This window comes from Heloderma suspectum, chromosome 1 (genome assembly GCF_057233095.1).
Source record: "Heloderma suspectum isolate Gila_16-S chromosome 1, 16-S_ref, whole genome shotgun sequence".
Lineage (NCBI taxonomy): Eukaryota > Metazoa > Chordata > Lepidosauria > Squamata > Helodermatidae > Heloderma > Heloderma suspectum.
In genome coordinates this window covers 168,628,375-168,646,224 of record NC_139458.1, presented here as the reverse complement: position 1 = coordinate 168,646,224, position 17,850 = coordinate 168,628,375, and the positions used below count along the sequence as shown (strand labels likewise).

The 17,850-nt window shown below is 40.3% G+C and overlaps 1 protein-coding gene across 4 annotated transcripts in view; it reads right to left on the bottom strand.

Moving 5' to 3' along the window:
- ARHGAP15 (Rho GTPase activating protein 15) overlaps positions 1-17,850 on the bottom strand; it is a 711,254-nt gene that overhangs the window by 156,415 nt on the left and 536,989 nt on the right. The window lies entirely within an intron of this gene.

The window sequence follows — 17,850 nt, the reverse complement described above, 5'->3', positions numbered from 1 at the left end:
GAAACATGGAAGACCTTGCCCATTATGTCTTATTCCTTTTATAAAGCCCTGTGAATGGTTACATTGGATGTGTACTTAAGAACATAAGCAGCGCCGTGCTGGATCAGACCAAAGGTCCATCTAGTCCAGCATTCTGTTCCCACAGTGGCCAACCAGCTGCCTGTGGGAAGCCTACAAGCAGGACATGAGTGAAATGGCACCCTCCCACCCATGCTCCCCAGGAACTGATGTATACAGGCATAGTGCCCCTGACACTGGAGATACCATATAGTCATTAGGACTAGTATCCATTGACAGCCTTCTCCTCCAGGAATTTGTCCAATCCCCCTTTAAAGCCATCCAAATTGTTGGCTATCACTACATCTTGTGGGAGTGAATTCCATGGTTTAACTATGTGCTGTGTAAAGAAGTACTTCCGTTTATCTGTTCTGTATCTCCCACCAATCAGCTTCATGGGATGACCAGGTTCTAGTATTATGAGGGAGAAAAATGTCTCCCTATCCACATTCTCCACACCATGCATAATTTTGTACTCCTCTATCATGTCTCCCCTTACTCGCCTCTTTTCTAAGATAAACAATCCCAGATGTTGTACCTTTTCCTTGCAGGGGAGCCCCTTGATAATTTTAGTTGCCTCTTTCTGCACTTTTTCCAACTCTACAGTATCCTTTTTTAGGTGTGGTGATAAGAACTGTACCACAGTATTCTAAGTGTGATCACACCGTAGATTTGTATAAGGAGAGTATGATCTTGGGGAAAAAAATCAATTCCTTTCTTAATTATTCCTAACATGAAATTTGTTTTTTTTTTACAGCAGCCACACACTGGGTTGACATTTTCATTGAGTTCCACCTCAATCCCAAGATTTCTTTCTTAGTCAGTCACTGAGAGCTCAGATCCCATCAGCATAGGGATGGCGGAGAATTCCGCCACGGATCTCAGTGAGGCCAAATGCCAGTGCATTCAGACCCCCGAAATCCGTGGCGGAATGAAGCCCCCCTACCCCACCACCCCACGAAAGGTGCGTGAAACAGAGCACCTACCTGGTGCCATTAGTGCTGCTTTGCAAATGGCGGCTGCATCTGCAGCTGCCATTCGCTTCACGATTTTTCGCCGTGATAGGCTACGTAAATACTTACATAGCCTATCATGGCAAAAAAAAGGGAATGCAAATGGTGGCCGCTGTAGCCGCCGCCATTTGCGTTCCTTTTTTTCGCCGTGATAGGCTACGTAAATACTTACGTAGCCTATCACGGTGAAAAAAAGGGATGCAAATGGCAGCAGCTACGGCGGCCGCCATTTGCATCCCTGTGCAGCCCAGCAGCAGCCGGATGTTGCTGCAGGTGGCCCCGGCCAGCGGCTCCATGGAGTCGCTGCGGAGCGGAGCCGGCCGGTGAGGATTTTGGGGGGAGGGACAGAGCACCTCCCCCCCACCGCGGATGTCACAAAACGAAACAGGTAAGTTATTTCGTACATCCCTGCATCAGCATATATGTGAAGTTGGGCTTTTTAATTTTACCCCAACGTGCACCACTTTACACTTGCTTACACTGAACCACATTTGCCTTTTTTATTCCCATTCTCCCAGTTTGGAGAGATCCTTCTGGAGCTCTTTGCAGTCCCTTTTTGTTCTAACCATCCTAAATATTTTGGTGTCATCAGCAAACTTGGCCACCTCCCTGCTCACTCCTACTTCCAGATCATTTATGGACAAGTTGAGAAACATTGGTCACAATACAGATCCCTGTGGGACCCCACTGTTTACATTACACCCCTCCATTGGGAGAATTTGCCATTTATTCCTATTTTCTGCTTTCTGTTGTTTAGCCAGTTACTCATCTATAAGAAGACCTCATCTCTTATTCTATGACTGCTAAGAGTACCGAGGAGTCTTTGGTGAGGGACTTTATCAGAAGCCTTTTGAAAGTCCAAGTAAACAATGCCTACCTGGTCACCCTTGTCCACCTGTTTACTGATGCTCTCAAAGAACTCTAAAAGGTTAGTGAGACATGATTTACCTTTGTGGAAGCCATGCTGCTTCTTTTTCAGCAGGGCTTGTCCTTCGATACACCTACTAATTTTATTTTTGATAATGCTTTCAACCAATTTACCTGGAACAGATGTTAAACTAACTGGTCAGTAATTTATTGACCAAAGACACTGGTTGGCCAGCAAAATTCAGATTGATCTATTATTGATTGAATGACATTAATAAGATGGTTTCCTGTAAAGTACCCTTATTCACAGTGGGTGCAGCTACAATTTGATCACAAATTGTGAATAATGCGCTATTAGACTGTAGCAATTATGATGACTGACTTAAGCCCCCCTGTACCCCTTAAAATCTGTTCTTGAGAACTGGGAGACCCTTGAAAATGGTGAGCGATACAGTGCAGACGAGCTGTAGATGGAGGGGGCATTGGTAGAAGTTTCTCTCCGACTCCCGCTGAGACCATATGAACAGAGAAGCAATTTAGGATCCAAGGCAATGTGGCCCCACCAACTCATTTAGAGATTCCAAAGATGAGTGTAACATCACCATCAGTCTTACATCAGTCATTGGATCCAACTACATCTGAGGCACATTCCAAATCCTGATCTAGTAAATGTTGATACAGGCAATTCTGATTAATGTATATCACTATATGCTTTTACTCCACAATCTGACATAATGGTAATTGAGACATACCAGACAAAATGAATACATACACACACACACACACACACACAGACACACACACATTTTGAAAGAGGTGGTGAGGAAAGGATGTAGAATTCAAAATCCATACTTCCAAATGTATGTTTCACAATGTAAAATGGCCCTTTTCAGTTCTAGCTTTGAGTACAGCCACCAGTGAAGATGGTGAAAAATAGCCAATTCATTGCTAAAGCATAGAAGTAATGTTGCATATCACTATTTTATGAATCAACATATTTGCTAATTGTTAACTGACTGAAAAAGAAGAACAACTGGCAACATGTGGTAACTTTAGTCAGCATTTCTGAACTGGGAATGATAAACACTTCTGCTTGGCTCTGGCATTTATCAGTACTGAGATATTATTACCACATAGGCTCACAGCATGGTTACTGTTATCATCAGGGAAAAAAGAGAGAGCTAATCTTAATGGTTTGTAAAGCTGTTACCTGCACTGGTCTGACATTTATCATGATCATCTTACCACATGGGTCCTCCATAGCAAAGGTATTTTATCTGGAAGGGACATCACTATGAATTATTATTTGCAGCTAGGTAGAAAATTGTATGTTGTAGATACATTTACTCATTATAAATCACAGTCACATTTCACCATTTCCCACACAAAGCTGCTGAGGCCAGGCTTTTTGCCACAACACTCACTCTCTCTTTTACAGTTCCATGAAAGTACGCACCATTCTTTCAATAGAAAGGTTGATACTGATCTCCATGTGTGATTTTTTTTGTTTTTTGTTTTAAATACCATATTACAAAACCTGGTTTTAAAAAATAAACTGGTGCTGCAAAAACATGTTCTGCTTAACAAAAGCATCTGGATTTGCTGATTCATGTAGCATAGGGGATGGGGAGGGGACAAAGGCACAATCACCGCAGCCCAACATGGCTTATTTAAGCCATGGTGAGTTGTGGTGTGTGCCGGCCATCCTTTTAAATATTCAAACCATATATACAAGTATACCTTTCGTTCCGGGGGGGGGGGGGTTCCACAGGGTGGAGGGGAGGCGATCCGTTCCTCCCTCCAGGAACCTCTTCAGCAGCCACCCATCCGCTGGTTTCCGCGGACCAGCACACCTCCGGAGGCGTTTTTCTTTGAGAAAGACAGCGCCACTTGCGGCCGTAAAGCCCTCGCAGCCATTTATGGCTTTATTTATGTAAAACTCAGGGCTTTATGGCTGTCTAGCAAAATGGCAATGGCAGTTGCCATTGCCATATCGCTGGAGGATCCGGAGCAGGTGTGCCAGTCCGGGAGGAATCCTCCTGGAGCGGACGTAAGAGGTGCTGTCCCACCACAGACTCCAGAGGCCGGATTCCAAAGAATCCGGCCTCATTGGGGTCCACGGAGGATTTCTCCAACATCCCTACATGACAAAATAAGCCATGGCAATCACCCGCCGCAGCTTGAATATTCAGAATGGCCACCAGCATGCACCACAACCCTCCATAGCTTGACTGGGTTTGCATGATTAAATAAGCCATGGTGGACTGTGGCGATAGTGCAAACCCAGTCAAGCTCCTTAATGGCTTTTTTAACCTCTATTAGTTTCCTCCAATGGCCAAAGGGCTGCACTGGAATTTCTTAAAGCCACAGAATTCTTGAACCACAACTCAGCAACCCTAGTACTAATAATTATAGTGTGCAATTTGGTGACTCTTTTATTCAAACAGAAAAGAACGACAAGGACTCCCTCAGGTTTGGGTAGGAAGGAATTATTCTATAGCAGTCTAAGCGGTGATTTTTTCATACAATTACAGTAGGCCCATTGATTTTATCTGGAATTACACATGCAGAACAGAACACACAGGATTACAGGTATAGTGAGTGCTGGACAGCAAATGCAGAAACAAAGCTTTACCTCTTTTACCTCTAAGAAATACTCTGTCTATACAAATGAAACTTTCAGTCATTAATTTTAAATGCTCATGGATGTTTATTGCAAAGCACTTCGTTACTGAACAGGAAATCCAGAGTTTATCTCCCATAAGTCCCTTTTGCTAGGAACAGATCTACAATTTCAGCCTGACATAAATTCATTATGCTGCAAGGTAGTGGAGTTTGACCTCTGCCCCTACCTTCAGTCCTTCTGCATTATTCATGGTTGACAGACTTGGTGTCATTTTACCCCACTACTGACTCCTTTTTACTAGGAACTTTAGAAAACGTGGGTGCATGTTTAATGTTCAACTGGCATTTATGGTCACCTCAACACTTAGCTCTGATTTAGGATATTCAGTCTTTGTGATATTGTGCCTCAATGTGATCTTTTTTGCTTCTTTTTAAAGAGCGTACTACAAGGCTTCATAAACAATTGAAAATGTTATGTTTTTTTTTAAGCATCCCTCTCCCCCTCTCTCCTTGCTTTAATCTTCTTAGTTATTTAGGTTTGCTTACATCATGTTCACCTCTTATCCTGGGGAAAACTTTTTGCAGCAAGAACCTTTTGACTTTCAATTTCATCTATCAGTCTGACTCATTTGCCTTCAATGAAAAATAAAAGCAGAGTGAACCAGGTTGAGATTTTGAGTGCGAGAGAAAATGTGAGGCTTCTGAGGCTTGCTATAACCAGCCATAGTGTTGGGCAGACGCTCGGCACGCTCCCCCACTGCGCTGCTGTGCAAGCTTCCCTGCTGGTATGTTTGCTATAGTTTTAATGTCTGTGAAAAATTTTGAGGCAACTAAATTATGCTCTGCCCTCTTGGATGTAAATAAAACATCTGATTTAGACAATCACTATTGCCCTTACTCAGTTTCAATAGTTCTATGCCAGCCTGACTTTTTAAAAATATCCTTCCCCTCCACCACCACTCCCGAATCTTGCATCTTCTGTGAAATGTTGCTAAAACAGAATACATGTTTGGTTATTCCAGATGAACTCTGCAAGTGGGAGTGAATTGTGTGTGTGTGTGTGTGTGTGTGTGTGTATAGAAGGATAAATAGAAATAAAACATATAGATGGGTAGATGAATAAAAAGATATTGAAAATAGGAATTCAGACATATTTCTGTTTCTCTACCTAATCTATAATTTATTTTGGCTAAATATTCCAAGTCAAAAACTTAATCATCAATTTCAGACGATAACAACTACATAAAGAGATTGTGAATATTCTTGAAAAACCTATATGATGAGTATGAGTCTAAATTAACTTATACTCACTACATAAGATATGAATTAATTTGCTTTTTACACATGCCTCTCCAAAAAGGGGGGGAGAGAGAAAAATGTTGTTAAATAAATATAAATTTGCCATGTTTTAACGCTATCAATTGATCAGTTCACCAAATGTGGTCTATAAAAAGAGAGTTTTCCAATGAATATTCATACATATTTTTCAGTCCATTAGCAAGACTTAAGACAAGGAGTTTCTAACTCTATCCCATTTAACAAATATGTATGTGGAATTAATGGAATAAAAAAAAAGCATCCTCACAGTACTTGGAAAAGTTAAACTTTAATGTCTCAACCTCCAGGTGCCATCGCTGGAGAAAAATAACCAATAATCCTCTTTTTTTTTTTTTTTTACATATTTGATGGGACTGATTATGCAATGTGCAACTCTAAATGGCTTATAGCACATTGTAGCATGGTTCCATCCCATTGGCTACAGTAGGGTGCAGGCAGATGGATGACAGTGACAAGGAGAGAAGTGCTTTTGCTTAGCCGTGCGTTAAGATGCCATCCAGAAGCTCTGTGCACTGCAGACACTTCATTAGGATGCCAGGATAATGGTAAACTACCACTCAGAGTGACACTCCATTTCCTGCTTACTGAGCTCTCCAACCTCGGCAGATGTCAACAATCTCACAGTGCTACAGAGCAGACCTAACTTTCCAGTCACTTTGACTCCAATTTTTTTCCCTTAACAGTGCCATACATTACAGGCAATATGTAGCAGCAAGTAATGGCAAACAGGAAAACACAGATTTGCTGGACCCTAATTATAACAGAAGCAGCTTCTCATACAATAAGCGTCCTTATGCTTAGAATACCTAGAGTCAACTCAGCCCTTTTCACAAAGGGGTTCTTTTTTAGGGGAGGGGGGGATGCCAATGCATGCTACCAGTTAATTAGCCACCAAAATTTGATAACTAAAATGGAAAAGTCTGATTCTGGGAGTCTTCAGCTACCAGTCTTCATGAGTAGCTTTCATTCGTTTAACTAGGAAACATATCTGTTCATCTCTTTTTCTGGTAGGTGCTTTTGTTCAGCTTCAGTTCTGTGCGTAGTTCTCCATGTGCACAGAAAGAGCAGACTTGAACATCTGGATAGTGTGATATTTTCTCTGCAAATGCACAACTTGAGGCTATCACACACCTCCCTAACAAGCAGTTAAAGCCAACAGAGACTGTGTTAGAAGGCTTTAGCCTGCTTTTTTTTCCTGGAGAAACAAAAATAGCCAGATAGTCTTTTCTCAAATTATTTCCAAAAGCAGAAATAGTATGAAAAATAATACATAATACATTCCTTGCATCTTCTTTTTGCACAATCTCTGTAACAACAAATACAAACAGTTCAAAATGGGGGTGTGTGTCTTAAAATAGTACTTGTTTTTATACATTGATTGGTTTAAACTAGGGTCTTTAATCTACAGTGTTTCCATCTCTGAAAAAATATTTATGCCTTACCAATACTGATTTGTGCCTCCCACAAGAATAAATAGTACAGATCCAATTTCCTTGGCATAAAGGGGTGGGTGCAGGAGAAGGCAAGGCAATGCCATCTACCAATTAGAATGTGTTTGGTTGATGGAGATCTGAGATCTCCTCCTCCTTCAGCTCCCAGCAGAGCACCCTTGACCGACTTTCACAGGAATTCATTCCAGTCTTTAGAAATAGCTGTGTCGGATGCACAGGATGACCAAATGGGAGAGGGCTAAAGGAGAAGAAAAAACACCTAGCTAAGCTGGGAGGAAATGCTCCCCTCTCTCTCTCCCTCCCTCCCCTGCCCCCTCTCAAGAAAACTTGCTTCCTTTCTGTGCTAGCACAGAGAATGGTGTGGAATGTAGGGACCAATTCTTTACTTCTATTTTAATGAAACCCTGTTTTTTCAGAAGGTCTAGTCGTATGTGAAAATGATGAACTGAGCTATATTCAAAATTCAGAACCTCCTTTAGAAGATTTTGGTGTCTCAGATATTCGCACAAAGATAAAACTGTGTGTGTGTGTGTGCTCGCTCGCACGTGCACATTTACAAGTGTAAAGCAGTTGAATACATCCTTTAGAAAATAAATGTATAAAAATAACTGTGCAAATTCCCAGTGATGGTGGTATCTGGGGACTAATATAACTAATAACCATTCTGCATACTTTTCTATGACAGATATTAGAAAGGAAAAAGGCTGCTGCTTCCTTTAAAAGGTAATTTTAAAAAAAAGGCATTGGAAGTGCTCAGAAACAATTGGGATTTTTAATAGTAAAAGGCACACCAATTTTATTCTTTTGTTCTCCCTGTTTTAAAAAAGCAAACAAAGTAAACAGTATTTCCCCAGGGCAGATTTAGACTTGAAGACTGTTTATTATATCATTTGAATAAGACTAGACCTGGCCTTTTGACTTTGAACCACTACCAAATTTCAGGCTGTGAGGAAATTGTTCTACATTTCCTGACAAATTGAGTTAAGCAGACATTAAGTGGGCTTTAAGAAAACAAATGGCCATCTTTATCACAGGTGGACACTGATGGCTTAATGGGGCCTGGGCTGATTGTATCACTTCTAATGGCTTGACGGGAAGCATTAGGGTTTTTGCATAAAGAACTGGCATTGCGAACCCTGCTAACACAGACCTGTCAAGCGTTCTGTATCCCTTTGTGCATGGAAGCAGATGTTTGTATGTATACTATGAACTGGCATTAGAGCAAGCGACAGATGCCTGTATGAATGCCAGGTTTGTGAATTTTTTACAGCAGGAGCATGTTCTGAGGAAGTACAGCCCTGCCCTCTATCATAGGTAATTCCCGGTGGGACTCTGCTAAATCCCAGCTATGTTTTCATTATTTGGTTTTCCTAGCAACTGGATGAATATGTCTGTCCTGAAAAGGGAAGATGCGAACGTGACCAAATTCTTACAGATCTGCAGCATCAGGGCTGTTGTGAAGTTGTTATTTTTTCCCCCTCTGCAATTACCTTTGCACTACGTAATATAAAACAACCTTTCTCAGAGGAAAAAGGGGTATTATAGCTTGCATTCATTTAAGGCTGTGAACATTTTCTTCCTCTGCTGCCCTGCCCTTCAGAAAAGAAAGGAAGAAAAAGATTCATATTTGCCTCTCACTGAATATCTCTCACAGCATTTCATTGCTTTCTGCATCCAGAACTTATACTATAGTTGTCTGTCAGCGATACAAACAGGTAGCTTGCAGTCCATTAAACAAACACTGGGCCCCCCTCACTTTTATTTGACATTTTATTTGGCTGTGACAAATGAGCAGCAGTTGGATTATAACATAATTTGTCTTGTCTTTATTACCAGCACAAAGGACACCATTCATTAATTATTCTGCCGTTGCAGCTTAACACTAACTGGAAAGGTCCCTCTTCGGACAGATGGTGGGGACGATGTTATTTATATCAATCAGCCAAAATCCTCAACAAGGATTACTGTTCCTGAGACTACAATGATTTATTTCTTTTTACCTCACCCTCCCTCAACCCCTTCTGCTTTCAGAGATTTCTCTATAAAAACGAATTTGATGGGAAAGTTAAAGCAAAGCCATATTTAACCTGTTAGCTCACAAAACAACATGCATGGTGCGTCAGTTTAACTACCCACTATATTTGTTGACTATTTTTTAACTGGTACAGTTAAAAAACAAACGAAAACCAGTTGACTTGGTGGATGTGGGGCAGGGGGAGATTAAGTGAGGGTCTCAATTGAGTTCAGCAAAAGTTTGCATTTTTTGTAACGTCATACTGCTGTTGTCCCCAGGGACCACCAGGATCAGGAAATGGTGCCAGCTGTCCGGGTTTCTGTCTCTGATAAGATGAGATGACCCACCTTATTACAAAGAGACTAGCAATAGGCCCTCAGAAAGATGAGCTAGAATGTTTAGCTAAACTAAGGGTCAAACCATACATGAGACAGATGCTCATCGATTCCTATTGTTATTGAGTACAGGAGTGGGGTAGGGATGGATTCTGCCTTATTTGCTGTCTCCCAATGACTCTATCCAGCATGTGATCAGGCACATTTCTACAGAATGAATTCTGATGGATTGTGCAAAAATATCTTCTGAAATCTCTTAAAGGACTTCTTAACCATTGGCAATTTTCTGGATGTTCTCTTTAAGCAAATGAATTCATATGAAGAATTTCCTTCCATCAGGGTTAAGTTTGAGCTAGCTTGAATGACCTGGTGCAGTGAAAAGACTAAAATGTAGAAACGTTTATTGTCTGTAGAAATTATTGGTATAACCTTGCTATCCTGATTAGTTTGCAAATATTAAAAGTTCCATCAAGACAAATATCAGCAACATGCAAATACCCTTGCAGGTTGTGATTAAGATTTTAAATGTATCCTTTTGCTTTTAGTTAATGAAAAACAAAGTCTTGGAGGATCTAAGTTGTAATTTATTAAACATGAAAGGCTCCTTGATGAAATATAGAAATGAGATATATTTTGCATTTCAAAGATTTAAGCTGACAACTTACTTGCATGCAAATAAGAGCAAGATTTGTAAAAATATTTGAAAAGAAATTATTCCTGAATGTACTTATTACAATAATGTGGCATGTAGATAAGAGAAACACACAGCATTAAAAGACTCATTCATTTCTCCAAAGTCTTAAAATTAGCTTCTTTCTGCCATTGTGTATTAATGTTCTTCTTCAGGAATGTAGCATATTAAAGAACTGAGCAGAATTAGTAATAAATTTGTTAATTACAAATTTAAGCAACACAACTGTGTTGTTTTCCCTATGTTTTTTTTTTTCAAAAGCAGAATTGCTAATGCATTTTAATCATTTATGTACAAACATTTGAGGATAAAATATTCTGAAGTTTATCAATTTCAAGAGCTGTTTATTTGCTAGCAAAATAGGGCATGTTATACAACATATATCTTATCATTTTTGCTCATCAAATCCTCATTTGCAGAATGCAAATTTCTCTGGTCTAAGTGCTCTTGCACCTCAATTTAAATGAATAATAGGATAGACTCTATTAAAATCGGTTTAAGGTTGCCATGGGTGACATATCAGTAGGGTTAAAATGAGAGAAAAAGGTCACATAATCAGTCCTTACAACTTTTTTTTAAATAATGAAGCATATGTAAGCATATGTGTAGACTTTACCCATACCACCACCATATTGAAATTATAGACAATGCATAGTTCGTAGATTTTACTAACATCATATTCCAAACCAAATGAATAGGGAAATAATAGTACCATCAGTAACTGTGGGAATGTATTTAGTTGCACTAAAAATTAAAGAGTAAGCCCTACTGCAATAATGCTGTAGACTGACAGGTTGTGGATTTGTAAAAATAACAAGAGTCCTTAGCAAATGACTGTGTTTTTCCTGGGGTAAATCCTTCATTTCAAGGAACCAGCAAGGTATCATAATCATATTAAGCAAGCAGCTAAAAACTATTCCAAAACACTCTATTTATGAAGACTTTTGAGTCTGCAGCTAACTTGATTTATGGGATTATGCATGCAGTCATTTGATAAGTATTGAAAAATACTTCTACTTCATCGTGAAAGCTTTCTTGATATATCACTGTGTGTGCATGTGTACTTGTCTGTGTCATAGCCTTATCCTGTTTAATGTGGAACAAATAACACTACTGACCATTTTGAAGAGTCTGATGAGTAGAATAAAATTCCAACTCTTCTGAATTTTAAAAATTGATACGTCAAACCAATAACGTGATGTATTTACGATACCCCTTTATGATTCTTATTTGGATTTGAGAGAATCAGAATTTTGTTACATTTCCTTTCTTCATCTTCAACAAAAAGGAAAGGGGGGGGGAATCTTCTTATTTGCTAAGGTTACACTGCTACTTTAATTTTCATGGGAGCAGTGGAATATTTTGAAGTGAGTAACATTTACCAAGTCATTAGTTTTATGCAAACTAGGAAGGAAGATGAAAGAAAAAAATTATCAATTATTTATAGATTGTTAAAATGTATCTTAGTGCAGTGCTACTGTATAGAAATGACAATTAGCCAAACTTACCTTCTTTAATTAATAATGCATACATTATGCTCTTTGGGCAGCTAATCACCAGTTCTACAAATTTGTTTGACACGGTTGAAGATATCTAGCACATGGATGATGGGGGGAAAGAACACACCAGCATTAGCACCCAACTTTCAAATGCTTTCTCTTATATTTGAAATGCTGAGGTATGCTAGTTACCAGGGTGTCCAATCCTCAGAGTACACCCACTACTCCCATTCACTGACATTCAAGCCCTGAAGCACAATTACTATCTGCATATGTGAACAGTGTAAATAAGGTTACAATCCAGTCTAAACACCCATCATCTGCTAAATAAAAAACAGACCAGATGTAAAATAAAAACATTCACACTCAACAACTCTGGTTTGTACTCTGTTACAGATCTGGGATTGGGGATGACTTTCTCTGCTGGTGAATTCCATCATTACAAGGGTTCCCTACCAAAATAATTAATGATAAGCTGCCACCAGTCAGGCTGAACCTCCTGGTACACCCTAGTTTGTCCAGCTAGGCAGTTCTAAGCCTTTCTGTCAAGGACCCTTCCCTTCAGCCCAGGTCTGCGGTGGGGAGAGGTGCTTTGGATTGGATTGCCCCAAAGCCCAAAAACACAGAACATAACAAAATCCTAACAATGCAGGAAGTACATTTGCAACCATGTGATCCTTCACATGGGAAAGGGGTTTTACTAAGAAATTCCCTTTTAAAACAACACAGCCAAATGTCCAAATATAAAAAGGATGGCAAAGGGGGGGAACAAGGAAAGGCAATAATCATATACCCAGAATTCCAAATAAAACCAGTAAAGTTAATCTTACCTAGTTACATGTTGCCTACTTGTGTAATGTCTTGGGTTTCTGAGTACATGCAGAGTTCCTTGCAGAAAGGATGGTCTGAGAAAGCACATTTTGGCCTCCAGTTAGATGGTATTAGTAAGATGACAGCAAACTCTCACTTTTATGGGAATCTGAATTCAGTAAAAGCCTCCCCTTTGCTAGAGATGAACTTTTGTTTTGTCCAGTAGTATGACACCCTCCATTTCTGATGGCGGTGGTCTAGCTAACCAGAAAATTACTTAGTGGCTGGATCCACCTTTGTAATGACGCTACACTTGAATTATAAAAGAGGCAGCCAGTTCTAACTGGACAATTGTGTGAAAGAGCTTACATTTTGGCATTACGTTTTGACACAAAAAAAGTGAGATCTAGTCTACTCAAGCATCCCGGCATGGTGCCAATTTACCAGACGCTGTAAGGGGCGCTGTTGAGCTACATCACAAGGAGTGGTTTTTGTCTCATATTGGTTTAGATTCAACAGTGCCCTTGTGAGGATGGAAGGCATTCCTGCTCATACAAGGGATGTGTGTGTCCTCGTTTTTACAGATTTCCCCCTCTAGCTTCAGTGCCAGCCCTTGAACCACCTCAAATGCTGTTATGGTGGGGTCCCTGATCCTCAGGAGTAGAGGGCGGGAGGAGAGAAGGGTGCTGCAGGAGGAAAAATGAGTGGGAAAGCCCTATTCCATGATCAGAGCTCACAATCCTTGGGATTCAAGCCACTGCTCTTTTCTTGGAGAGAAGCTGATAGTTAAGAAAGGCTACATAACCGTTATATTGCTGTGCACTGGGAACCTTAGAAAACTGGAGACATCTAGGCTGGATGCTTTCAAAGGCAAACACAGACTGAAGAGGAGTTGTCCATACCTCCATGCAGCCAAGCAACTCCTTGGTTCTTCCCAGAACCAGAACTAGATCTTATGGTTGATGCATGGCTGCTGGCAAAACAACAGGACTGGGTCTCCTCCTTCATATGTTAGTAACAGAAAAATTGTGATGTAATGGTGTCTTCACATTCCCAGTTTATCCACCTCTGCAAGTGACAGCCAATGAAGTAGAATGAGAGCTGGGAAGCATGTAGTTTTAGCCTTGTTAGTCCAGGCTATCTTATCCTAACCTATTAGTTTATTTAACACGTAACAATACCCTTAAAAAAATCCCCAGGCAGCTTTTAAAAAGTTAAAATTACAATAAAATGAAAACAAAAACAAAAACTAGCTTGCGTCATATTTGTAGCAGTCGTTTCTCAAGAAAATTCTCCTAACTGAACTGTTCTTGCTAAAATGTGAGTGTATATCCTCCTAATTAGCTTGTTCAGCATTCCCAGCCTTGAATACTGCTGGATGTTGATGTCTACAGCACAGTTCTATACGTCTACTCGGAAGTAAGTCCCACTCGGTTCAATGGGGCTTATTCCCATGTAAGGATGTATGGGACTGCAGCTTTATTATTTTAAAATTATTATTCTGATCTTCTGTCATAAAGAATTGGCGGGGTGTGTGTGTGGAGAAGCTGTACATGGGTTGAACTGAGTAAGTTCATACTTAACGTTATTAGCTCAGGAATGAATGAGACTTAAGAAGTTGGTGTTTGTTTTTTAGTATTCCTCACTGATAAATTTTAAATATGAAATTTGAAAATGTCTAAATTTTGAAATGGAATGCTTTAGACAGCGACAGTAACCACCAGTTGTCAAATAGAGCATCTAAATGCTGATGGTTACCTATTTTCTGAAATTCTCTTCCAGGAAATGAACACTCGATTGTAAGAGCTTTCTTACAGCTCTGGTATCAGAGTTTTGATTATAATTTCCTATCTCTTCACTGGTATCGCTAAGATTTGATATGCACATGCTTTTATTCTCGATATTCCATTTCAGGCCCGGAAAATATGTAACGGGTGACTGAGTAACACTCTGAAATTGACATTTAGCACTGTATTGGGGTCTGCAATTCTAAGGAGCTCTGGAACAGCTGAGATGTGGCAGGAGAGGGCATGATTTGCAATGGAGCAGGGTGGGCAGGAGGGGTTTTAAAACTCTTAAAACTCTTCTCCTGCCCACTGCATTTCCCCTGCTTTTTTATCTTCACCTCTTTTTATCTTCACCTCTTTTCCATCAGACATAGGAAACCGGTGTCTCCTTCTTGTCTGAAACTTCTCTAATGCCAACTGCAGCACCACTGCTGCAATCCCATCTCCACACCCTCTTTACAGACTTGAGCTGTAAACACCGCTTGTGTCCACTTGGCACACTTAACCGTTCTTATTTTGTAGCTGTTCTTTCATTTCCAGGTTCATAGATCCAGGTCTAGACTGACTGCAGCCCTCAGTTAGATCAATCTCACATGAATTCAAGAGTATGTAGATCTGATCATAGGCGAAAGCCTCATGGTAGCATTTCCTATGCTAACTTTTTCTTTGGGTATGCAATTGTGCAAGTGACTCCTATATCTGTAAACCCAGAAAAAAATATTTAAGCCCTTAAAAAGTGATAGGAAGATACCTGGGATATGACAAATGAGCTCTCTTAGCTCAGATACCATGATGTCAGTTACTTTGATCAGGATAAAAGTTAAGACAAATTTTCTGGGAGGGGCCATAGCTCAGTGTGATAGAGCACCTGCTTTGCATGAAGAAGGTCCCAGGTTTGATCCCCAGGTTCTCCAGGTAGGACAAGGAAAGAATCCTGCCTGAAACCCTGGACAGCTGCTGCTAGTCAGTGTCGACAATATTGGGCTAACTGGACCCATGGTCTGACTCGGTATAAGGCAGCTTCCTATGTTCCTACTATGTTCTGTAAGAAACTCATCTCCTTCTGTGATTCTGATTTCATACAGAATTGATTAGGCACAATATTTAGGCGCAAACGACAAGTTACACATAAGTGCTTGCACAAGTAACCTGACACTCATTTAGATCAGGATAAATCAGTTCTGGGGAGAGCTATCAGGTGTTTCCCCTCAAGTTTGGGTTCCCCTCTTGCTCTAATTAGGCCATCACACACATTTGCATGTAACCTGTAATTTGAACCTTAGAAACCAGAGAATTTCAATTTCATATAACCTGAAAAAGGAAGTTTTCTGCCTTCGTGAATGATTCCCCCCCCCCCAAGAAACCCCAGGATCCAGATGGCAGAGCTTCCAAGCCCTGCATTGTCACTAGATTACCTGGGTCTATACATCTGTGGAATTTTGGTGCACATGATGAGTTTCCATTGCTCCAAATATATCAATAGATCTGCATATGCTGGGACCTGCTCATGCTTATCACTCTCTCATTGAAACCAATGGGTCCTCATGGAGCGCTACCTTAGCTGGCCTTTACCAACATTTCTACTGAAGTTAGGGCAAGTTGTTATCTCTTGAATAGGACAATGCCTTCTCCATTCATCAAATTGTGATATATCTTAATATATGTTTTTGTTCATACAGAGACACAGTTAATATAAAGAGTAATCTCTAAAAGCATGTCAGATGTTTCACCCTTATGTACATTTCTATATCAATAAGACAGCTTTGTGCTGGACACTCGTTACCTTTTAAAACACATTTTTAATACTATGGAAGGTACTGCAGACAGCATTCTACCCTGTTTTTGTTTGTTATAACCAGAGTATTTGCAATAATTTATGGACAGCTTTGAATTTATAAATATGAAGGCACTGCCAAATATTTTAACTATTCCTTCATGGCAAATTGTCTTTAAATACTGGCAGGATATCTTTTTTTCTGTTTTAACATTTACTTGTGGACCAGAAACACTTGCAGTCTATTGCCCCTGGCCTTCTGTGAGAATGTTAGTTAGCAATGCTCATAAAAACTCAATTCATCAATGTGAACATAATTTGCTATGAACAGAAAGCTCACAAAAGGGTGAATTTGTCAGATAGACAGGTGGCCTGAGATCTCTCCCTGATACTGAATGATATGAATAATAGATTCTGGTAAATGTATGCCAAGACTTGAGCTGTAAACACAGCTGCCTCCATTCCCTTCCAGAATAACAGCTTCGAGAACGAAAAGCATAGGAGCTCCAGTTCCACCTGAGGACTAAGCTTGTGCACGCGCACGCGCATGCTCACACACACACATGCACACGCACACACACACACACACACACTCATTCTCACAAAGAAAATAAGCCTTATAAAATGAAGATAGCTGGTAACGTCTTTATTTTTTTGGCCCTCTGTTTCTTACCCCAACTATGAATGGATGATAAAGAATGGAATAAAAGGGAGGAAGCGAGAAGAGCAGAACAAACATATTTTAAAAACCATTTTGATCTTTAGAAAGCCTAATATTGCACCAGTTAGTCCCTCTAGGAATCAGCAATGACTCGGTGCTTGCACAGGAGGAACCTTTCCTTTTTATGACAAAGAAAAATTTAAAAACCAAGCCCTGCTTCATTAGCAAAAGGACTGGGCCCCAGAGTACCACTTTTTGTTAAAAAGCACAGATTACCCCTTGTAAGTGAAACTCCTAGGCATCTAGATTCATTTCCTTCTACTATTGATTTTCTAAGGAAAGAGTTTGCTAGAACCAGCTACACTTCTCTTCTAAAATATCAGGATCAGTTTTTGGAGCCTTTTAAAACCAAAATATATTTATAGGAAGGCTAGCATTTTCAGCCAACCTATCTGTCAAGTGTGCCACAAGTGGTGCCCATCCAGAGTATGATGCGGTGTTATTCTTGTCTATCTCCCCGTGCGTGCGTCTTTCCTTGCAAAATTGCTGCTTTTTTTTGCTGCCACCACTGCAGCAAATTCAGTGGTGGCAGGGGACTGCAAAAACAGCCATGATGGGATGCATACGGCCCAGGGGTTACATATTGCCCGCCTCTGACATACAGTATGTCTCAGTGTGATTTTTATCTCCAGTTTCCAGACTACTGACCTAGGCTAGGAAGCAGGCTGCAGTGCAATGTTGGAGAGGGAGTCAGTAGTGTGGCCAGGTTTATAGGCTATCCTGCTCTGTCCAGGTTGGGTACCCATGGTTATAGTGTGCAGAATACAGTGTTTTCTTGAGACAAAACCATTTGGTAACGGCAGTCTTTGTAACGGTCTATAACAGGCTAAACCAGCCTTCCCTAACCGTGTGCTCTCCAGATGTTTTA